Raw genomic sequence first — 25,218 nt, 5'->3', positions numbered from 1 at the left:
TAGGAAAAAAAAAAATGACTTTCTACAAAGTAGCAAAGCAGTGACCATAGAATTCTCTGGGAATGTTGCTTTATGCATAAATATCCTCTGTTCATATTTGAATCATTTTCTTTTTGGTCATTATTTAATTCATTAAATAAAAATCCTGTTTCTCTTCTCTCCCTCTCTCTCTCTCACATACACACACAAATACACACACATACTGTATATATGTATGAACAGGGGTTTTGTAGTAAATATAGAGTTCACCTTTTTACATACTTTTTTTATTTAAAGAATTTCTCTTAAGAACACCTCCTTAGATTTTAAATCACTTGAGAAAAATTTATGAGGAATTCTTTGCATACACACTAACGTGGTTAACTACAGGTTAAAAGGAAAAGAAGTTTCATTAGCTTATTTGGAAATGGAAATTATGACTGAGGAGACGAGAATCTATGGATAGTGTAAAAATCCATCAAGGACAATTTGACACGATTTTTCTGGCTTTTTAAAAATATTCAATCATTCATTCATTCATTTATTTATTTATTTTAGGGAGAGGGAGAGAGAGAGAACAAGCAAGCAGAGGCAGGGGAAGGGGCAGAGGGAGAAGAGAAAGAGAATCTTAAGCAGACTCCACACTGAATGCAGAGCCTGCCCCGGAGCTTGATTTCAAGGCCCTGAAATTGTGACTTGAATAGAAAGTAAGAGTCAGATCCTGAACTGACTGAGCCACCCAGATGTCCTGATCCTTCTGGCTTTTTAAAACTATTTATTATATCCAGGGCACCTGGGTGGCTCAGTTCTTAAGCATCTGTCTTTGGTTCAGGTCATGATCCCAGAGTCCTGGGATTGAGCCCCATACTGGTCTCCCTCCCTGCTCAGTGGACAGCCTGCTCCTCCCTCTCCCACTCCCCCTGCTTGTGTTCCCTCTCTCGCTGTGTCTCTCTCTGTCAAATAAATAAAATTAACTTTATCAATCTATAATAAAGAAAAATGTAAAATTGAAATTTATGGGCTCAGTTATGTGACACATTTACACTAAAATGTTTAAAATCCGAATGGGAAATAATAATATATTTTAGGCATTTAAGTATATTTAAGCATTTTAATAAATGCTTTTCATTTAGCAACCATTTTGTCTACATTATGACCTGATGAGGTATATTGTTGTACTATTGCCCCTGTTTTGCAAATAAGGAAATTTGAACCCAAGGTTACACAAGTATGAGGGGGCAGTCTGTATCTAAACCTTTTCAATGTTATTTGGAAGCTCATACTTTATTCATTTTGCTTAAATACCCTCTCATAAATAAAAGCTTTAAACCTTCCCTTTGCTCTCAAATTATCAAGATTTTATCATGAATATCCTGAATGACCTCTTTTGAAAATAACCAACAAGAAAATTTATTCCAGAAGAATTTAAACTTAAAGATAAGGATTCAATAAGATCGGATTTTTATGTAAAATAAATTGTTAAATATCCTAGTTATTTCCTCCCAATTTAAACATACATACTTATGTATATATACATACATAATATATAAACATACATTACATTATACACATGCACACATACATACATAGTAATCAGGATGCTCACTTCTGTGAGATTTTGAATCTTTTTGGAATGTCAGGGTGATTCTCAGACTGTGTTGTTTTTATTTTAATTTCTGTGCCTGTGCTCTAATATAGCAAACACATGTGGAATGTCCCTGACTCTCCTGTGAATCTTCCATACTAAAGAAGCTTTCAGGAAAGTGTTAGTGGGAATACCTTGAATTAAAAGCATAAGAAGGACCTGAGGGAAAATCTCCCACAGGCATTTTACAGTGGCCAGTGCATATGTGGTTATAAATTGAAAAATAAAGCCCATATTTTTATAAGGTCCTATAGATAAGCTTGAGGTTTTTTTTACTTTATCTCGTGAGAGTTATTAGTGAGTGATTCAATACTTCTGCAGTGTTATAGCCCTGATGTAATATTATGGATATATATATATATATTTCTCTGAAGTTGACATCCATTTAATTTCTGTACGTCTATCAACATCTTAAAAACTTTTTTTTTTTCTCTCAGTGAACCAAGACTCATTGTTTATGCACCACACCCAGTGCTCCATGCAATACATGCCCTCCTTAATACCCCTACCAGGCTTGTTAAAAAGAGTTTCCTTAAGCCCCATCCTTTTTAGTCCTTTCGTATTTGGGGCTTTAATGCTACAACATTCTATTTCAGTTGGTGCCAGAAAGAACTAAATAGAAACAGATACAATCATATATTTCCTCTTCAGCGAATTTCCTATAGAGCAACAGGAGTTGACTGAGAGGAAGGAGATAGTTTTGCAGGAATTTTATCAAAATTTCTTGAGCCTATCAGACCTTAGAAAATAAGCATGGTTTTGCAAGGAAATAACTCAGGTGATGCTATTATATCATCCCCAGACCATGAAAATCTGTTCTCTAGAAATATGGAGGAAGGGATTCTGTTTGTGCAGAGGCTTCATGGCACTTGGCTTCTCAAAATTCTCAGATTCAACCCTAAACCTCATCATCTTGGATTTGTTTCTTTCTTTTGTGTGTGTGTGTGTGTTTCTGTTGTTGCCATAAGAGACCACAGCGGCTGTGTTTTCTGTTCCTTTTACAGTACTCCCATGTCTATGATCAAACCCATGACTTCATTTTCATCAGGGTCTGTGTTTGGGCTTCTGGAAACTGAACTGCAGTAGAAAGGCTCTCATCCTCATGGTCTACATGAAGTTGTGTAGACAAAGTAGTAACTACCTTATCCTTTATGTTAGCTTATTGATGCCACCAACAGAAGAAAGTCACTTCACAATCCTTAAAACCGTGTGTTGCCCACGCACCATTCAGGGTCCACAGTCATTGTAAATCCCAACACATCAATGTTGTTTGTGGAAAATCATTACATTTTTTTGTGTGGAAAATAGAAAAAAAAAGCGTTCTTTCAAAAATAAGGTCAACATATTTATAGACAAGCATTATAAGAGTTTTCTCTCAAATTACTAACTTACGTATTTTTCCATATAACAATTTTTTTATTTTTCCTGCATAGAGGAATAACTAGCTCTATGGTTTCCAATGCTATTTAGACCATGGTTGCCCTAGTAACAACCAAATTCCTCACTTCTCTCCCAAATGAGTCCGCATTCTGTCCTTATCTGGTCCTGATCATAACCGACGCATCATTTTCAGACATTCTCAGTCTGCCTCAAGTCTTTGTTCATATTGTTCACTCAGGTCAGAAAGTCTCTCAGTTGCACCTTTTATAATCTGCAGGTGATCCTTGAACAATGTGGGGATTAGGGGCATGTATAACTTTTGAGCCCTGCTCCAAACCTCATTACTAATCGTCTACTGTTCACTGGAAGCCCTACCAATAACATGAGCAGTTGATTAACACATATTTTGTACGTTGTGCATGATATATGTGTTATATACTGTATTTTTATAACAAAATAAACTAGTTAGTAGGAAACTCATAAGGAAGTGAAAATGTAGTACTGTACTGTATTTATTGAAAAAATTCCACATGTAACACAATTCACCTTGAATAGCCCATTCTGTTCCAGGGTCAATGGTATTATCATGTGCTACTCATAGCTTCCCTCATTTATGTGCCCCTATCTAGCTATTTTAACCATGTTTACCACTGTATATCTCTTTGTAATTGGTTTGCCTGGATTACAAAAACATCTTATTTCTTTTAGGGGAACATTTTCTTCATTTTATTGAACAAAATCCTCACTGTGGTGTTTGTAGGAGGGAGTGTATAAATTTACACCACTCTCAGAGTTAAGTCTGTGAAACCGGTTGCCGATGTGGGGGGCTGGAGGAAGAAGTAGGGCCAATGGGGTATGAAGTTGCACATAGAAGTTTGCCACCCACTCTTCGATTAATTTATTCTGTGCTAAAACAGACTTCAAAAGCTGGCCTTAGGCATCTTTGGCATTTTATAGTTTAACCTCTGCTGAGACATTGTTCCTTACTGTTCCTCAGAATCTGTTTCAACAGGAAGCACATGATTTATGACCTATCAGTATTTAAGAGAAGTGAACTCTTTGTTTGTGCTCCAACTCCTCAGACTATAAAAGTTATTAACCATGGCGTAGCTATGTTTTTAAGAACTGGAAAGGAACTAAGCCTTGTGTGGCTGTACATTGGCCAACTTTTCTTTTGGGAAATGTCTCATCCCTTAGAAAGAGTGAGAGGGAGGTTTGGGGTTATATTCTCCCTGGTCATGTACTTTAAATGACACCTGGAAATTAAAAAGAACACTTGTATATATTTCCAACACTAAAACCAATGAATATACAACTTTTGGGTAGAAAACAAACAAAAGCATTTTTCAAAATAAATGCTAATGATGATTTTATTTCCTTTTATTTTCAAAAATCAAGAGAGAAAGCTTTTCTTTATAAGGGATATAAGGAAAAGTCCCAGAACCAGGACTTACATGACTGCTTTAATGGTGTAATTCATTAATCTTCTGTAACAAAATTAAGCATTTATTTTGACTCTATTGAAAACACCAGATGCCACCATTTACTCAGAGTTTACACAGAGATAATGAAATTTTTCTAATGAGATCATCACCTGGTAAGTAAAAATCCAACCAACATATACTGAACAAACATGACTTTCAAATTTAAAAAGCTCATATATACACACACACGTGGATTTATATCTATCTATATATAAATTAAATTTTAATTAAAATAAGTTTATATATAAATTAAATTTTAATGGATAAGTACATTGACTTAATAAGTGTATTTCTCTCTTCACATTTTGCTAACTTTCCATTACATTGGTACAATTCAATGGCTGATTAATATTATATCCCCTCTTCTTATTCTATTATGTTGCCTTGTTGGCAGGAAACCTTCTGTTCCTTGTCTCCATTCGATGCAGCCCTCTTTTTCACCAACCCATTTACTATTCTCTCAACCACTTATCCTCTATGGATATCTGTTATACCTCTACTGTCACACCCAAATTCATTGGTGACCTACTAGGGGAGACAAAATCCATCTCCTATGATAATTACATGTTACAACTATTTGCCATGCACTTCTTTGGGAGTATCGAGGTCTTTATTCCCATAGTCATGGACTTTGATTGTTGCCTTTCTACTATGTGATTATCATGGATAGGACAAGGTGCCATCTCCTAGTCTTGGCTGCTTGGGCTGGTGGGGCTCTCCATTCGTTTCCTCAATTATTGATGGCAATCCAGTTACCCTTTTGTGGTCCTAATGAAATTGATCACTACTTTTGTGATATCTTACTTCTACTGAAAGTTGCCTGCATTGATACCTACATCACTGGTGTCCTTGTGGTTGCCAATTCAGGTACAGTCATCTTAGTTACCTTTGTTGTCTTGTTTGTTTCTTATGTTGTTATCTTTAGTCTATGACATCGCTCAGCTGAGCAAAGACACAAAGCCCTCTCTCCACCTGTGGGTCTCATATCACTGTGGTCAGCTTATCATCAGGCAGATGAGGCTGAGTCTAAATCACCTGTGAATAGTCAGTGAGCAGAGAACAAATTAGATGGGAAACAGGTTAAGAAGGCAAATGATGTGATGAGCACTGGGTGTTATATTCAACTAATGAATCATTGAACATTACATCAAGAACTAATGATGTACTATACCATGGCTAATTGAATTTAAATTTTAAAAGAAGACTGGAAAGTACTGTGTGAGGGTAAACCACTGTAAACAACAATATATCTTTCATTATATTGTCAGTTTTATTGTGGAGACACAATAAAGCAGAATATATATCATCCTCTCTGAAAAACACTAAATATTGACCAGATACATCTGTAAAATATACATAAATAATTGCTTCTAAGTAATCGAATAGAGCGATTACATTTTTTAAGTTCCTGAATATGTTGTATTTTTTAATGTAATAGATAAAAATTAAAAAAAAAAAAAGCCTTGCTCTACTTTGTTTCCTTCTTCTGATTTTCCCTTATAATATTTGCTTTTCCTCTCTCCCACATAATGAGAGAGAGTTCTTTATTCCTTTCTTTTCTTGTCTCCCATTTTCCAACAGGCCATTAATCAATAATGAGGTCATTCTAATTATGGTATCACAAGTCATTGATTTTATTTATCTACCTACCATGCACACCAAAGATCTTGAAAATTTCAAAAAAAAAAAAAGAAAAAGAAAAGAAAGAAAGAAAAAAGGACTCTATGTGGTCATCTTTTGTGTTTCCTCTACTGCTTCATCTTAGAGTTCCTGAACCCAAACCTGATACTACTATAGGCTACAATTTCCTTCCAATTCCAAAGCTGGAAGAGCACATGACAGTCACACTACAGCCTTTTCACCTTTAGGAAAAAAGAGTCATTTTTTTTTTTTTCCAGTTAGGCGAATGTGGAAAGTTTATACCCAAGATCATCAAGCACATTACTGTTGTTGGTGAATTTGCAACACTTGGACCATGGCCTGTCTAGAAATGCCTTTGGGAAAATAATTACAGATATATTTCACAGACCTATTAATTCCTATCATTACCAATTAAGTATTATTCTGTTCCTCTGAGTCAATGATAGGCATAATATAAATGGATCTTTCCAATGAACTCAAAACTGTGTAAGCATTTGTAGGAATATAAAAATGCTTTTCTCACTTTTTCTTCTGAACTATTATTATTATTATTTAATATCTTATTTTCTTACTTGAGAGAGAGAGCAAGTGAGCATAAGCAGTGGGGATGGGCAGAGGGTAAGGGGGGGAAGCAGATTCCCTGCTGAGCAGAGAGCCCCATATGGGACTCAATCCCAGGACCCTGAGATCATGACCTGAGCTGAAGGTAGAGGCTTAACTGACTAAGCCACCCAGGTGCCCCTCTTCTGAACTATTATTAAGAAGCTAAATCAACTTTTGAAATTCCCAGGCTACTTCCCTGAGGGATGAAGATCCACTTCTTGCATCACTAAGACTTACTGAATATTGGAAGGCCACTAACCTTATAACCTGTAGAAGGCTTAGGATGTGTTGAGATTGTCAAAATATTTGCAGAGAATTCATCCGGGTGTGTTTGAATTCTGGGATTGTACCTCTCTGCATTTGACTCCAGGTTTTGGTACTAGACACAAACTGGCAGAGTGAGTATGTGCAGACGGAATGCTTCCTGATGCAGCCCCAAATCTAACCAGACAGCCACTCAGACCTTATGGTTAGTGAATTACCCTTGTCACCTTGGTTTGGGAAGGGTCCCACCACACATGTGCTAGGCTGCTTGTGTGTTCTTTATATGTATTCTATGTAATTTCATTCTAAAGCTTATAACTTCTTTTGCAGCATATGACAATTTAATTACTACAGAAGTGTTTTACCATACTTTAGACTAATGGCACATTATTTATAAACACAATTCCCTTTTGGGGAGAGAAAAATAGTAGAGATAGATAAACCATATTTAAGTTGGTACTGAATTTCACTGTGACCGCAGATGTTGAATACAGGCAGTCTTCCATATAACTATTTTGAAACAGGCTAGTTTAAGCTTGAATATGTACAATAATGTAGACTTTCTCCTATTTCAAAACATCTGCATCTTAAAAATAGACTAGTTTTTATCTGAGAATCCTACATTCTGTTACACTAAGTGTTTTTACTTTCTGATGCATGAATATTGTGTTACACTGAAAGTTTGAAATTGTGGTAGAAACTTCTATCTACATGTAAAAGCTTCTAGGTTGTGGCATCCTGTTTTTTGGGAGATTTTTGATCACTGCTTCAATCTAGTTACTAGATATTGGTCTATTCAGGTTTTCAGTTTCTTCCTGTTTCAGTTTTGGAAGTTTATAGTTTTCCAGGTATGCATTCATTTCTTCTAGATTGCTTAACTTATTGGCATATAAGTATTGATAATAATTTCTGATGATTGTTTCTATTTCCTTGATGTTAGCTGTGATCTCTCCCTTTCCATTCATAATTTTATTAATTTGGGTCCTCTCTCTTTTTTCTTCATTTGGCCAGTGGTTTATCGATCTTATTGATTCCTTCAAGAAAACAGCTTCTGGTTTCATTGATGTGTTCTACTGTATCTCTAGTTTCTATCTCATTGACCTCTGTTCAAATCTTGATTATTTCCCTTTCTGTGTGTGGGGTTGGCTTAATTCATTGTTGATTTACCAGTTGCTTAAGGTGAAAAGAGAGCTGTTGTATACCGGATTTTTGCATTTTTTTCTGAGTGAGGCTTGGATGCCTAGGTATTTCCCCCTTAAAACACCTTTGCCATATCCCATAGGTTTTGGACCAAAGTGTCTTCATTCTCATTGGTTTTCATGAATTCTTTAAGTTCTTCTTTGATTTTCTGGTTGATCTAAACATTCTTTTTTTTTTAAATTTTTTATTGTTTTAATTTATTTTCAGTGTACCTGAATTCATTGTTTATGCACCACACCCAGTGCTCCATGCAAATACGTGCCCTCCATGATACCCACCACTGGGTTCACCTAACTTCCCACCTCCCACTCCTTCAAAAACCCTCAGATTGTTTTTCAGAGTCCACAGTCTCTCATGGTTCATCTCCCCTCCAGGTTCCCTCAACTCCCTTCTCCTCTCCTTCTCCCCATATCCTCCATGTTATTGATTATGTTCCACAAACATTCTTAAGCAGGGTGGTCTTTAGCTTCCAAGTGTTTCAATTATATATAAAAAGAGCTTCTACTCTTTTATGAACAGCATAATCCAAAAGATACACATAATTTTATTCAATAATGCAAAAAATAAGTAATCATTTGAGTGCCTTTTTTAGAGAAGAAATTATTAGATTAGTGATCAGTGTTAAAAACATGCTAAGATAACCAATTATTGATGATATTAAAAGAGTTTCTGTAACAGATTTTAAATTGGAGTTTCCCATGATCACATTTGCTAAATCCCTGTTATGAATGTTCTTATTTCCTTCATTTCCCCATTGATTGTGGGTGTGTACACACATGACAGTCTGTGGTCCTAAAGGAATCACTCAGAAAGTAAAGACTATAAAAGGAAAATGACAGTTTTGAACCACACACATCTCTGGCTTTTTCATATTACCTCATGTATTCCTCATTAAAATTCTGAATTTTGTAAGGATATCTTCATTGTAAAAGGATTAAAATGAAGTTTAGAGAGATGAAGGAATTCACTCAAGGATGGCATTGGTCAGTTTCCTTTAGACACCTCAATGTTTCTCCCTCTTCCTGTGCTGTGCTCTTCTAACCACTGGTTCAGTGGTTGCCTGATGTTTTTATGAGTCAACTGTGACTTCAGTTTCTACCTAAGAGGGGTCCATACTATCTTTCCCATCAAAATCTTATTTCTATGACAAGAATTCTTTTCTTTTTCCCATTTACATCTGCTCCCTGCCCCGATCATGTGTAATGACCCTTCAGGTTGCAGGGTGAGAAGGATAAGTAGCACTATTGTGGATTCAAGGCCAATGATGGTATAGAAACAAGGAAGAATCTTTATTTAAGCTATATACATGTTGGTAAAACTGAAGGAAAATTATTTGAAATGTTTTAGGATGAGAAAATTCCAGACAACATTAATGTTAAATAGTCCATATATCTTTATTTCCATAAATATTCAGGAAGACAGAATGGGTGTCCATTCATCATCTTATCTTGCATGTAATTTTCTACTCAGAGGAGGGCTCAGAATAGACTTTTCATGTTTTCTTCATGACACTCATCATCATCCCTCTCAGCTCTCTCCCCCATAAAATTCATTCAAAATTGAGGGGGAAATCAGGATTTCTGTGTCCCATAATTCACAGTGTATAATATCCTCATCTTGAAAAAAAAATCCTTAGATCTCTTGATCTGAGTTTCCTCTTTTTAAAATCAAAGCTTTGGATTAGTCAAGTGAATTCTGCTTTTAAATTGTTTGCAGTTTTCTTGCATAAGAATTCTTTTTAAACCAAATTGTTTTAGGTCAATAACTGTATCTGAAAATTAACGATATTTCCACCTCATTAACAAAGTTTCAGCATCACTTGCAATGAGTAGGAATAGATCAATGAATTCAATCTCCGGAAAGCTTTTCAATAGTCTTTAGCTAAGATTAACTGCTGAATACTCTGTAGCTCATCATTATTTTCCATATACTTTTCCACTGTTCTTCACTTTAAAAAAAAAAAAAATAACAATGAATTCATTGGTTTAGCGTGACCCATTTGCAATATTTGGTCACATAGCAAAAAAAGAGGGTGCTATATACAAATTAACCATTAGCTATTCAGGCTGATATATGTCCATTTCTCAAGGATTCCCTGCCAGATAATCCACGGAATTTGAACAGAAAATGGTGAAAATAGGAAAGCTGACCTCATGTGTTACCCACACAGATTTAAGATATAGGCAGCAAAACATTTTTTGACTTGGGACAATTTTTAAAAATCTTCTTTTTTTACCTAAATAATATAATTTATAATAATGAATGGTTTTTAATTTTAAAACATCATTTATTTCTTTTCAAAACAGGAGTAATCTTTATTTTAAATTTTTTATTTTTTATAAACATATATAAATTAAGGGGATATTATAAACTGTCAAATAATTAGACAAGTTACATAAAATAGACACACTGAGAGTTATAAACTATTGATATTTAGTATTTTAAACATGAATAAGCCTAAAGAAAGAAATTCAAATAGTAATTGAAAACTTCTCAAAAAAGAAAGACCTAGGCCCAGATACCTTCACTATGAATTCTATCAAGTATTTTTTTTAATTTATTTTTTATTTATTTTTGGCATAACAGTATTCATTATTTTTTCACCACACCCAGTGCTCCATGCAATCTGTGCCCTCTATAATACCCTGGTACCCCAACCTCCCCCTCCGCCACTTCAAACCCCTCAGATTGTTTTTTAGAGACCATAGTTTCTCATGGTTCACCTCCCCTTCCAATTTCCCCCAACTCCCTTCTCCTCTCTAACTCCCCATGTCCTCCATGCTATTTGTTATGCTCCACAAATAAGTGAAACCATATGATAATTGACTCTCTCTGCTTGACTTATTTCACTCAGCACAATCTCTTCCAGTCCCATCCATGTTGTTACAAAAGTTGGATATTCATCCTTTCTGATAGAGGCATAATACTCCATCATGTATATGGACCACATCTTCTTTTAAATATTTAGAAATCATTATCAGTAAAACTGAGTAACATACATGATCTTTCCCATTATTCCCATTATAAAATTATTCCTCAATACTTCTATAGAATTAAAACAAAATAAAACAGCCTGATGAAAGAAATCCAGAATGATTATACTAATGTGATATTCATGACAATCTAGTTTTTGTAAATTGTATATCATTGTGTTCATAATGTTAAGTTTAAACCAAATTTCTGTTTATTTCCTTCAGATATATAACTCATTTGTGTGTAACATAGAGAAAACTCAAGTATATGGAGAAGCAGAGAAACATCTCAGAATTCATACTTTTAGGACTTTCATATGACCAGAACATGCAAATATTTTGCTGTGTGCTCTTCTTATTCTGTTATGTTGCCTTGTTGGCAGGAAACCTTCTGATCCTTGTCTCCATTCGATGCAGCCCTCTTTTGCACCAACCCATGTACTACTTCCTCAGCCACTTATCCTCTATGGACATCTGTTACACCTCTACCGTCACACCCAAATTCATTGGTGACTTACTAAGGGGAACAAAAACCATCTCTTATGGTAATTGTATGTTACAGGTTTTTTTGCTGTGCACTTCTTTGGGAGTATTGAGGTCTTTATCCTCACAGTCATGGCCTTTGATCGCTATGTTGCGATCTGCAAACCTCTCCACTATGTGATTATCATGGACAGGACAAGGTGCCATCTCCTAGTCTTGGCTGCGTGGGCTGGTGGGGCTCTCCATTCTTTTCCTCAATTATTGATGGCAATCCAGTTGCCCTTTTGTGGTCCTAATGAAATCGATCACTACTTTTGTGATATCTTCCCTCTGCTGAAAGTTGCCTGCACTGACACCTATATCACTGGGATCCTTGTGGTTGCCAATTCAGGTATGGTCACCTTAGTTACCTTTGTTGTCTTGTTTATTTCTTATGTCATTATTTTATTTAGTCTAAGACATCGCTCAGCTGAGGGAAGACGCAAAGCTCTCTCCACCTGTGGGTCTCATATCACTGTGGTCAGCTTATTTTTTGGGCCTTCAATCTTTGTCTACCTTCGACCTCCAACCACTTTCCCTGAGGACAAAATATTTGCTCTATTTTATACCATCGTTGCTCCTATGTTCAATCCCTTAATCTATACGCTGAGAAATACAGAGATGAAAAGTGCCATGAGAAAAGTTTGGTGTCAAACATTATTTTCAAATATTAAGAATAGTGAAGAAACGTATAACTAAGCACATTTATATAAAAATGGGCTTTGTGTGACTAAGAGAGGTAAGAAATATTTCATGGTCTTTATATTCCATCACTGACATGAATGGAATGCATGAAAGGAAGTGGTATGAGAAAGAAACTTAATGCAATAGCTAAGTGAATCCTAACTCCCCCATACCAGAATTAACTGAAAACTTAATTTTATGGAGTATTCATGAGATGTGGATAGGGTCATTTGCAGGAAACAAACAAATAAACAAACAAACAAAACCAACAAACAAAACTCTCCTGTCCAAAGCAAACAAGGTAATTTGCTTTTGATCAATAAATTATTTGATCAATAAATTATCAAGTCAAGACAATTTTAATGATAATTCTAATAAACATCCTGGACTTATAGTCCACATAGTGATACACGTTCTGCACTAGTGATGAAGTTTAAATCTAAAATTAAAACCATGACTTTATTTTTCTTACTTATTTTTTATCATCATTTTCCATTAGCCAACATACAGTGCAACAATTAGTTTTTCATTAGTGTTCTACAATTCCTTACTTACATATAATACCAATCATCATGAGCACCTTTATGATAGAAGATTCACTTGTTCCAGTAGTGGCATTCAGAAATCAGCTGTGCAATTAAAAAAACAAAAAAAAAAAAAAAACTGTATAGAACCAGCTTAATCTCTTTCTTTCTTTCTTTCTTCTTTCTTTCTTTTTTTTTTTTTTTCTTCAAAACCTCTCTTAAAGTGGCTCCTGGTGTTAATTCTCCTGAATTCATATTAAAAATAGAGAGACTAAGAGTCAAGAGAGACTAAGAACCAAGAACTGAGGATGGTAAAATCATAATTGCTTCTTATTGCACCTATTTAACAGAATATAAAACATTTTTCCAAATCTTAAGGGACTGAAAAAAAAATTGATAAAGTAAAAATTGATAAGTAAGTGGAAACAAAAGCCCAGCAAAAGACAGATTAAGACTTGGTCTAACACTAAAAGCAAGCCATATGTCATTTTCCAAGCATATTTTGGTTGCATATGGATGTTTATAGCTGGGTTTTTTTTGTTGTTTTTTTTTTTTTTTTTTTTTTTTATAACTGTCAAACGTTAGAAGCAACCAAGAGGTCTCCATTGGTGAACAAAGAAATAAATTGTGATTTTCTGGTCAATGCATTGTTATTCAGAGCTAAAACCAAATGAACTATCAAGCATGACATGATAAGTAGGAAACTTAAATGTGTATGATTAAGTGTAAGAAACCAATTCGAAAAGGCTACCTATGATGTGATTGCAACAATATGAATCCTGGAAAAGGCAAAACAATGGAGACATCGACATCAGTGTTTGCCAAAGGTCGGTGTGGAGGGTAGAATGAATAGACAGAGCTCAGAGGATTTTTTAGAGCAAGAAGCACATCTGTATCTTAGTACAGTTGTGGATACATGTCTTTATGTATATTGAAAAACCATAAAATGTACTACATCAAGTGTGAAGCCTAATGAAAAGAATATTTGGGGAGATAATGACATGTGAGTATAGGTTCCTTGATGGAAATGGATGTATTACTCTGGTGAGAGAGGCTGTCTGTGTGTGGGGAGAGGTGCATTATGGGAAATCTTTGTACTTTCTGCTCAGTTTTGTTGTGAACCTAAAGGTGCTGTAAAGAAATAAATTTTATTGATTAAAAATATACACTATGTTATGGGCAGATATATCAAAGCTTGTAAGTGGAAGGAAAGAGACATCTGAAAAAGATTTTCCACAGAAAAAAATGTAGGAAAGGCCTTTTTGCGTGCTTCATAGGATTCAAAGAAAGGTTGCTTAAGAAACACAGCAAACGTCACTATAGAGAAGATGTTAGATATCAAGATTTTATTTAAAGGAAGATGGTAAAAGCATGGAAAGTGTTTTTAGAATATGTAAGTAAAATGCAAGAGCTGCAGTCAGTCTGGGGTTACCATCCAAACAGGTATAAAGAGCAGAAAAAAAATAATGAAGATGGTGAAACTTACCGGAACTGTTAGAGCAGAGATGGAGTGGGCAGATTGTCATAGCAGTTATACACAAAGAAGCAAAACTGTTGTGAGAGTAAACATTTTCTCCCAGGCATGTTCTACCTGTCTCACTACTTAGTGGGATCAAAGAAAGCTGACTCTGAAAATGAAAGTGGAAGTTCAGATATTTACATAATAAATTCATTTTAAAGGCCTCTTTTTAAAAAAATTATTTATTTTCAGCATAACAGTATTCATTATTTTTGCACCACACCTGGTGCTCTATGCAATCCGTGCCCTCTATAATACCCACCACCTGGTACCCCAACCTCACACCTCCCCCCCGCCACTTCAAACCCCTCAGATTGTTTTTCAGAGTCCATAGTCTCTCATGGTTCACCTCCCCTTCCAATTTCCCTCACTCCCTTCTCATCTCCATCTCCCCATGTCCTCCATGCTATTTGTTATGCTCCACAAATAAGTGAAACCATATGGTAATTGACTCTCTCTGCTTGACTTATTTCACTCAGCAGAATCTCTTCCAGTCCTGTCCATATTGCTACAAAAGTTGGGTATTCATCCTTTCTGATGGCGGCATAATACTCCATAGTGTATATGGACCACATCTTCCTTATCCATTCGTCCGTTGAAGGGCATCTTGGTTCTTTCCACAGTTTGGCGACCGTGGCCATTGCTGCTATGAACATTGGGGTACAGATGGCCCTTCTTTTCACGACATCTGTATCTTTGGGGTAAATGCCCTATAGTGCAATGGCAGGGTCATAGGGAGGTTCTACTTTTAATTTCTTGAGGAATCTCCACACTGTTCTCCAAAGAGGCTGCACCAACTTGCATTCCCACCAACAGTGTAAGAAAGGCCTCTTTTAAATAGTGGATATCATTTGTTTTCATTATCATGCTGTCTTAATAATATAAATTTCTCTTTCAGAACACTATTAATGATCAAAATTATTATTTGCACACTATATTGACCTAGGTTAATGATGTTTTCTGCCACTAATCTAGACATGCATTCCAAGTTAGTGAGACTTTAGCATTCTATAAAATCAACAACTTCCACAGAAATGACTTCAGACTTCTTACTGTGGCTTTCATGTTTAATCAGTTGTAAACATCGTTTTTTTTTTTAATTGAGATATAAATGAGCATGAGATTATATTAGTTTCTTTAACATAAGTATTGAGAAGTAGTCACTGCAGTAAGTGTAGCTAAAATCCATCACCACTCATAATTGCATATTATTTTCTTGTGACAAGAACATTTTGGATGCCAGACTTTCTCATTTTTATTGCACAAAATCCTGCCTGAGAATTTTTTTTTTAAAGAATTTATTTATTTGTCAGAGAGAGAGAGAGAGAGAGAGAGAGGGATCACAGGCTGACAGAATGAGAGGCAGAGGGAGAAGCAGGCTCCCTGCCAAGCAAGGAGCCCGATGTGGGACTTGATACCATGATGCTGGGATCATGACCTCAGCCGAAGGCAGCTGCTTAACCAACTGAGCCACCCAGGTGTCCCCTGCCTGAAAATTTGAAGACATAGATTATGGAATTACTCTGTCAGAATCTAGGACCCATCTAGATTTTTTAATAGGAAAACCCATGCATATTTGTTATTAAGACTTAAGCTATTTCCAAAATATTTCCGTTTCTGTATTTATTGGTATTAAGACTTTGATGAGGGTTGCATGTTATAAGAATGAAAATATAAGGGGCGCCTGGGTGGCTCAGTGGGTTAAAGCCTCTGCCTTCAGCTCATGTCATGATCCCAGGGTCCTGAGATTGAGCCCCACATTGGGCTTTCTGCTTGGCGGGGAGTCTGCTTCCCACCCACTCTGCCTGCCTCTCTCTCTACTTGTGATCTCTGTCTGCCAAATAAATAAATAAAATCTTTATAATAAAAAAGAAAATATAACTGGAAAAGAAAAAGAGAAAAGCATATCAACTTAAAATTATCAAAGACTATCATATGAAATGGAGATAATGCATTTGGCTACAAATTTTTCATGAGGGCTAAAAGCATTAAAAAAAAAAAAAGGTACACCAGAAAATATAATATTTTATTCTCATTAAGGAGATTTGTATAGCATACCAACATAATTATAAATGATTTCAGGCCATAAATATGTGGTTTAAAAGATGTACTTACATGATAATGTTTTATAAAAATTCAAGTTAATTATTGTAAGGACTATACTAGCATAATGATGTATTTTCATGAATTTTTTAAAATACATGTTTTAAAGAAGATTAAGTTTTGCAGAAACATTACTCAAAATGAACAGCAAAGTCCCATATATAGAGACTTCTCCAATAAAGACATACAAATGGCTATCAGACACATGAAAAAATGTTCATCATCACTGGCCACCAGGGAGATTCAAATTAAAATCACATTGAGGTATCACCTTACACCAGTTAGAATGGCCAAAATTAACAAAACAGGAAACAACATGTGTTGGAGAGGATGTGGAGAAAGGGGAACCCTCTGTTGGTGGGAATGCAAGTTGGTGCAGCCTCTTTGGAGAACAGGGTGGAGATTCCTCAAGAAATTAAAAGTAGAACTTCCCTATGACCCTGCAATTGCATTCCTGGGTATTTACCCCAAAGATACAGATGTAGGGAAAAGAAGGGGCATCTGTACCCCAATATTTATAGCAGCAATGGCCACAGTCGCCAAACTGTGGAAAGAACTAAGATGCCCTTCAACGGACGAATGGATAAGGAAGATGTGGTCCATATACACTATGGAGTATTATGCCTCCATCAGAAAGGACGAATACCCAACTTTTGTAGCAACATGGACGGGACTGGAAGAGATTATGCTGAGTGAAATGAGTCAAGCAAAGAGAATCAATTATCATATGGTTTCACTTATTTGTGGAGCATAACAAATAGCATGGAGGACATGGGGAGTTAGAGAGGAGAAGGGAGTTGGGGGAAATTGGAAGGGGAGGTGAACATGAGAGACTATGGACTCTAAAAAACAATCTGAATGGTTTGAAGTGGCGGGGGATGGGGTGGGAGGTTGGGGTACCAGGTGGTGGGTATTATAGAGGGCACGGATTACATGGAGCACTGGGTGTGGTGTAAAATAATAAATACTGTTATGCCTAAAATAAATAAAAAATACATTAAAAAAAAAGTCCCATGTATATGCTCTGTCCCTCACAATTTATGTTTTCTGACATCATGCAGTGGGGTTGTACATTTTTTACCACTACTGAACAAATATTGGTACAGTATTCCTGAAGTCTGTAACTTGCATTAGGATTTACTCTTGGTGTTGTCAAGTTTTATGGATTTTGACATATGTGTTATGTCATATATCCACCACTACACTATCATACAGAATAGTTTCTCTTCCCTAAAATTGCCACGTGTTCCATCTATCACCCATTCTCCTTTATCCCTGAGACTTTACCAACCAGTGATATTTTTTTCCTTATGCAGGGAAGGAATTCATAATTCATATCTGTGATATAAATATTTCTGTTCAAAGCCTAAAAATTCTCTTTGGGATTATCTCCTTTATTGATTTAGTCAGTAATATTTTAAAATTCACTGTTACCTACTGCTTGCACTCTACATAATAGAAATATAATCCACATAAATATAATCATCCTTAAATTGGTTTATCTATGATAATAAATATTATAAACATATCATTATAATTGGTATGATTCAAGAGAAACCTAGCACTCACCAAATTAGAAGGAATCAATATAAAAGCATAAAGTCGATTTTACCAAAGAATTCAAATAGGCATTAAATCCAACCATTGAAGTCTTCTTAATATCAAAGAACGTGAGTTTTTCTCACCAAGATGTGTTACTGTTCTAGAAGGATGTAGGTAAACATCACATGATTTCAGAATATAGGAGAACCTGGGTGGCTCATTCAATTGAATGACATTTGACTTTAGCTCAGGTCATGATCTCAGGAAACTTGGGCTCCATAATTAGGGGAGTCTGCTTGAGATTCTCCCTTTACCCTTGCTCCTCACTCATGAGATCTCTCTCTCTCTCTCTCTCAAGTAAATAAATAAATCTTTAAAAGAAGGGATTTAAGAATATAACTCCAAGAATTGGAATGGGGATTATTGGATTACATACTGTCCTTTACAACATGAACCTCCTATAATTATTTGAATCTGATACTTTCTACCAAATCAGGAAGAACAACTACATTGAAGGTTCATGGTCAACAATGTCACGCAAGTGTCTAATAACAAACTGGAAGACGAAAAACCTCCAGTCTGTGAATGCAAATATTCAGGGTGGTGTTACAGAGCAGCAGAGAACACCAGGAGTCCACATGAAGAGGGACAGGGCAAGCTCAGATCAAAACCACAAGATTTAGGGCAGGCAAGACAGGCAGAGACAAAGTGATGAAGCACATCTAAGGCTATAGACCTTATGTAGCTGTTTGTAGCTTATGCTGTCTATTCCTCTACATAACACTGAATAAACCCCAACCAATGTGTGTGTCCTTATTGATATTTTCCTGAAGGAAGTAGTGCTCATGTCCAAAGACAGGATTATACTAGCACTACCACATTAAGATCATATTCTTTATGGACTTCTAGGTAAATCTAAACTCTGAGGAAAGATTTGAAACTTCCTTTCTTTGGTCATCTGAAATCCACTTCTTGCTCCATAATTTCCTATGGTAGCTTTCCCTTCTGCATTCCTCAGAGTGTCAGTCAGAGGGTTGAACAAGCTCTTCCAAGTATAAAAAACACAGCTAGCATCTTATTTATGGGGAAAGTGGTTGCAGGATGTCTGTATATAAATATACAGGATGACCACAAGAATGTGGGAGAGGGCATTTCTCCTCCCTTCAGCAATGTGGTATTTAGTGAATGCAAGATGATAACATAGGAGCACATGAGCAGGACAAAACTCAGTGGGAGAATAGCCCCAATTTGGACACCAGGAATAGGTTGATCACCTAGTTGTCTGCTCAGGTAAGTTTCTACAAGGGCTGCAAAGTCACAAAAACTTGACCAGTCATGGGGGACCACTGAAGGGTAAACTGAAGGCCAGAAACATCTGAGCTAAAGAATGCACAGAGGACTCCACCCAGGCCATAGTCAACAGCATAGCACAGACCCATCACCTCGTGATGTTGGGTAATGCAGGGGCTCACAGATGGCCACATAGTGGTCAGTAGCCATGAGGATAAGGATGAAGATCCCTAGGCAGCCAAAGAAATGGAAAGAAAAGCCTTGTCTCGTGCACTCACTGAAAGTGATAGTGGTCTTCTTCAAAAGGGCATCCACAGTTATTCTAGGGGTTGAGGAAGTATAGAAGCAATTGTCAGATTTGGATAGATGGAAAAAGAAGTATACTGGTTTCCCGAGTGTCCAGATGTTCTTGACATAGTAATAATCAGAAAGATACTCAACAACATCCCCAAATAGAAGCACAAGAAAGTGGCAAACAGTATTCTCTTCCTAATGGGAACCTGGATTAACCCACGCAGAAACATTTCCAAAATAGGGGCAAGGTTGGTTAAGCATCCAGCTCTTAGTTTCAGCTTACGTGGTGATTTCCAGGTCTTAAGATAAAGCTCCTTTCCAGGGTTCAGCATGCAGCTGGACTCTGAGACTTTACCTCCCTCTCTTTCTGCTGTTCCACCACCATTATCTCTCTCTCTCTCAATCCTTCTAAAATAAATAAATAACTAAATACCTATTTGGCCATAAAAAAATGATAGTTGGCACTTCACCAAAATTAAAACTATGCAGTAGAACTAGTATACAAAAAGGGATGAACTAAATGGTTGAGGATTTGAATTAACTGCTATCCTTCTCTAAGCGTCCACGTGTGTGCACAGGAGAAGGTTAGAGGTGACCAGCTGTGTCCTGAGGTGGATCTGTGAAGGCTAGATCTGGAGGAGAGCTTGGTCAACACTGACATAACGCTGGTGTAGACAAGCTCTAAACCACTGGATTATCATGTCCTTGAAGACGAAGTGCTAGAATCCCTCATTTCCTCAGGGCTATTAAACATTTAAAGCCCCAAAGGAAGCAGGAAACTAGAAGAAAGCATTTTCTTGCTTCAATCGCTTACTGACTGTTTGAACCAGTTATCCAAACTTTAGAACCTTCTGTGCTTTTATCTACACAGTAAAGCTAATAATACATGTGTGAAAATATGCAGTATTATGAACAATAAGTAATATAATGAGCTGAATCCAACCAACAATCTCTCAGTGGATTTTTGTTTTCCTTTGGCTAAGGAGATTGATCTGAAACAGATTAAATATTAAAAAAATTTGATTTCCTGACGCTCCTTGCATGAGAAAACGTCACACACATGGGCTGGCGTGTGGAAGAGAGAGACTGACTGGCTTCCGTGCAGGCAGATGAGGCTGAGTCTAAACCACCTGTGACTAGTCAGTGAGCAGAGAACGAACCGGATGGGAAACACATTAAAGGCTTTGCTGTACTTGGCTTCCTTCCTCTGATTGGTCCACATTAGTTTTGCATTTTTTCCCTGCCAACTCCCATGATATTGTTCATTTTATTGATCTTCCCATTCTACACATGGATGATCTTTCTTCTGTTAACAATATTGGTCATGTTAAGCAATCTATAAACTGACAAATGTTTTGTGATGCTCTTTCAAGAGATAATATCAAATCTTGCAATATTTTGGTTTCTTTACCACTAGCTGCTGCAAATATAGTTTGTCCAATTTCTCTTGGTTATAAAAACTGTACTTAATTTTTCTCCCTCATCGTTTTTTCCTGCTATTCATGTTTCTTTGCACAGTGCCTCCAGAATGATGATACCCTTTATCTTGCATTTACGTAATGTAAATCTATCTTCCTTTTCATAACATTCCACAGCCCAGTCCCTTCTCTGCCATAATTGCTGTGTTTCTTCAGGTATCTTATTTTACATGCTATGAAGCATGAGCAAAAGGCTTTCCATGAAAGTTGTAAGGCTTTAAGATATTATCTGTTTTCACTAGAAAATCTTTTTTCAGAAGATTCTTCATTTAGTTATAAGATGAATTCTTTTATATATTGTGCTGCAGTGTATTTTTGTGATTAATACAATTTATTTTTTAGAGAAGTTTTTTTTTTTTTTTTTTTTCCATACAAGATAGAGCAGAAACTACAGAGATCCCAAACATCCCCTGCCCCCTTCACTGGGACACTACCCCTCCAGAATGCTACATGTGTTACAATTACAATTAATGAACCCATACCAATACATCATGATCACCCAAAATTCCGTTCACATCAGGGCCCACCCTTGGTTTTGCACATTCTGAGGGTTTTTGACATGTATGGTAACATTATCCAAAATTCAAAGACATACAGAACAGTTTTCCTACCCTAAAAATCCTAGCATCCCGCCTATTCATCTCTCCCCTCCCTAATGTTTGTGTTCCAGGGATTGATCTTTTTGCAGTTTCCATAGTTTTGCCTTTTCTAGAATGTCATATATAGATGACCCCCCCAACTTACAATGGTTGACTTGTACTTTTCCAACTTTACCAGGCTGTAAAAGTGATACACATGCTATAGTATCTGTACTTTGCATTTTGAATCTGGGTCTTCCTCCAGGCTAATGGTATGTGCTACAAGCCTCTTTTGTGATGCTGGGCAGGGGCAGCGAAGTGCAGCTCCCAGTCAGCCAAGTAATCACAAGGGTCCACAATCAATACACTTAGAACCTTCTATACCCATATAGCCATTCTGATTTTCACATGCAGTGCAGTATTCAATAAGTTACATGAGATATTCAATGTTTATGACAAAATAGGATTTGAATTCAATGAGTTTTACCCAACTCCAGGCTAAATAATGTAAGCTCTGAGCACAGTTAAGGTAGGCTAGGTTAAGCTATGAGGTTTGGAAGGTTGGGAGGATTTCATGCATTTTGAATTGAGGTATTTTCAACTTACGATGGGTTTATTGGGACATAACTCTCTTGTACGTCGAGGAAGACCTGTAGTTGAAATCAAACAAAAGGGAGCCCTTTCACATTGTTTTTTTTTTTTTCCCTGTCTGAAATATGCATGCAAGTTTCCTGCATATATTTTCTTACCTTACTAAGTCAGTTCTTCTTAGTGCTGAATAATGTTCCATTCTCTAGATGTACAAGAGTTTATTTATTTATTCACCTAGTGGACATCTTGTTTACTTCCTAGGATTGCTGATTATGAATCCATCTGCCATAAATATCCATGTGCAATGGAACGCATTAATTTTTTTTCATGTACATTGTAGTTAAATCACATCTTATTTATCCTTTGCTAGTTCTCTCTCATTCCCTCTCTTTCCCTGTCATTGCAGTAAGAATAGTCGTTGGCTGTGGATCCAAGTACTAATCACTCGGTTATCAATTATAGGCAGGTAGGAGTGAGCAACTCATAAATTTTAATATATAGTTCTTTAACTTTATGGGAAATGATACCTAACTCTGGCCAATAGGTGGAATGCCAAGAAGTGTGTTTCATCATTCTGAATTGTAGATTCTCACTCTATCTTCACTATGTATTATCATTGATTTCAATGGGACTTCACAACAGCTGACTCCCAGAAACCCCTCTTGGGGCACCAGGGTGGCTTAGTCAGCTGAGATATTGCCTTTGGATCAGGTTGTGGTGTATCGGGGGATGAAGCCCTGTACTTGGCTTCAGGTCAGCGGGGAGTCTCCCTCTTTCTCTCCCTAGGCCCCCCAAAGTCCACCGGGCCACCCACTCCTGCTCATGCTAGCTCAAGCTCTTTCTCTTTCTCAAATAAACAAATAAAATCTTTAAAAAAATTATCAATAAATTACAGATTCTACTCTAAATGCTTATTTGTTTGCACAACTGATTTCTGTATGAACTAGAGGATGCATATATTAATGTCCTATTAGAAATTTAATTTGATTCACTTTTAGAATATAGCTTTTTTGATTTCTTATTACAACTCTTGAACAATCAAAGAACTCCTGTGATTGTGTGGTCTGACCTCTAAGTCCAATGATTTTGTAAAAGTTTCATTAAACTATTTACCTTAATAATTCACCAATCATTATAACATTGGTTTACTTGCTTTGGCTCAGTTGTTTTTCATGAAGGTTCCCCTATCTATATCATCTTAACACCTCATAAAATTAACTCAGTTTTCAATTAATTTTGGTATGCAAGAATAAGGAATTCATCACTGTTACTTTAATCTTAAGTGCTATGTTTTCCATTTACTCCCTCATGGCAGTGATGGTCCACAGACCCCATGACCTAGTCCCTGCCTTTTTCATTCACATCTTTTCTTTCTCAGAGTTGTTTAGCCAGTAAACTTTTTTTTTTAAAGATTTTATTTATTTATATGACAGACAGAGATCACAAATAGGCAGAGAGGCAGGCAGAGAGAGAGGAGGAAGCAGGCTCCCCGCTGAGCAGAGAGCCTGATGTGGGGCTCTGTCCCAGGACTCTGGGACCATGACCTAAGATAAAAGCAGGGGATTTAACCCACTGAACCACCCAGGTGTCCCTAATAAACTTTTTCAAATTAACTCTGTGCTTCCTTTGAAAATAATGATGGGCACCAAAACTTTCTCATGGCTTTTTTCATCTCTGAATTTCTCAGAGTGTAGATTAAGGGATTGAACATAGGAGCGATGATGGTGTAAAATAGAGCAAATATTTTGTCCTCAGGAAAAGTAGTAGGTGGCCTAAGGTAGATAAAGATTACAGGCCCAAAAAATAAGATGACCACAGTGACATGAGACCAACAGGTGGAGAGGGCTTTGCGTCTTCCCTCAGCTGAGAGATTTCTTAAAGTGAACAATATTATCCCATAAGAAACAAATAAGACAATAAAGGTTACTAAGGCAACCATACCTGAAAAGGCAATCACAAGGACACCAGTGATGTAGGTATCAGTGCAGGCCACCTTTAGCAAAGGAAAAATATCACAGAAGTAGTGATCGATTTCATTCGGGCCACAGAAGGGCAAACCAATTGCAGTAGAAAACAGAGGTAAGGCATGGATGGCACCACCAGCCCACGCAGCCAAGACTAGGAGGTGGCATCTTGTCCTGTTCATGATAATCACATAGTGGAGGGGTTTGCAGATGGCAGCATAGCGATCAAAGGCCATGGCAGTAAGAATGAAGATTTCAGTACCGCCAAAGAAATGCATTGTTAAGACCTGTAACATGCAATTACCATAGGAGATGGTTTTTTTTTTTCCACTAACAGGTCAGTAATTAACTTGGGTGTAACCGTTGAGGTGTAGCAAATGTCTATGAAGGATAAGTGGCTGAGGAAGTAGTACATGGGTTGGTGCAAAAGAGAACTGCATTGAATAGAGGCAAGGATCAGAAGATTTCCTGCCAACAGGGCAACATAACAGAATAAGAAGAGCACAAAGCAAAATATTTGCATGTTCTGGTCATACGAAAGTCCTAGAAGTATGAATTCGGATATGTTCCTTTGGCTTTTCATATATTTAGATTTGCTGTAATCTTCCATAAGGACTTGTGTTTCTGAAAGAAAGAAAACATAATTAATGGTGAAAATTAACTGTATGAACACAATAATATAAAATTTTGAAATGTATGTTGACACAAATAGAGCTAAGACATTCTTGATTTATTGAATTAAATGGCTTTTCTCTTTATTCTCTTTAATAACTCTATTATGAAATAATTTATAATTACATATTTTGCTCAAAATTACTAGTAATTACTTAAAATATTTAAATATTATCCTGAAAATACATTTTATTACTGCTAATAATATGTTTCAAGAAAGGACTTCTGATTTTATTATTTAGTCTAAAACAAGGTAAGAATTTTTCCATATTTCCCAGTTGTCATATGT

At 36.4% G+C, this 25,218-nt stretch overlaps 2 pseudogenes; one reads left to right on the top strand and one right to left on the bottom strand.

The window, feature by feature from the left end:
• Positions 1-11,436: 11,436 nt before the first annotated feature.
• On the top strand, positions 11,437-12,389 carry LOC123388217 (annotated as a pseudogene).
• An 11,513-nt stretch (positions 12,390-23,902) lies between these two features.
• On the bottom strand, positions 23,903-24,840 carry LOC101688492 (annotated as a pseudogene).
• Between the last annotated feature and the right edge of the window lie 378 nt (positions 24,841-25,218).

The sequence above is a fragment of the Mustela putorius genome, unplaced genomic scaffold, assembly GCF_011764305.1.
Source record: "Mustela putorius furo isolate JIRA1106 unplaced genomic scaffold, ASM1176430v1.1 tig00000127_pilon_pilon_pilon, whole genome shotgun sequence".
NCBI lineage: Eukaryota > Metazoa > Chordata > Mammalia > Carnivora > Mustelidae > Mustela > Mustela putorius.
This window is presented reverse-complemented; position numbering and strand designations above follow the sequence as displayed.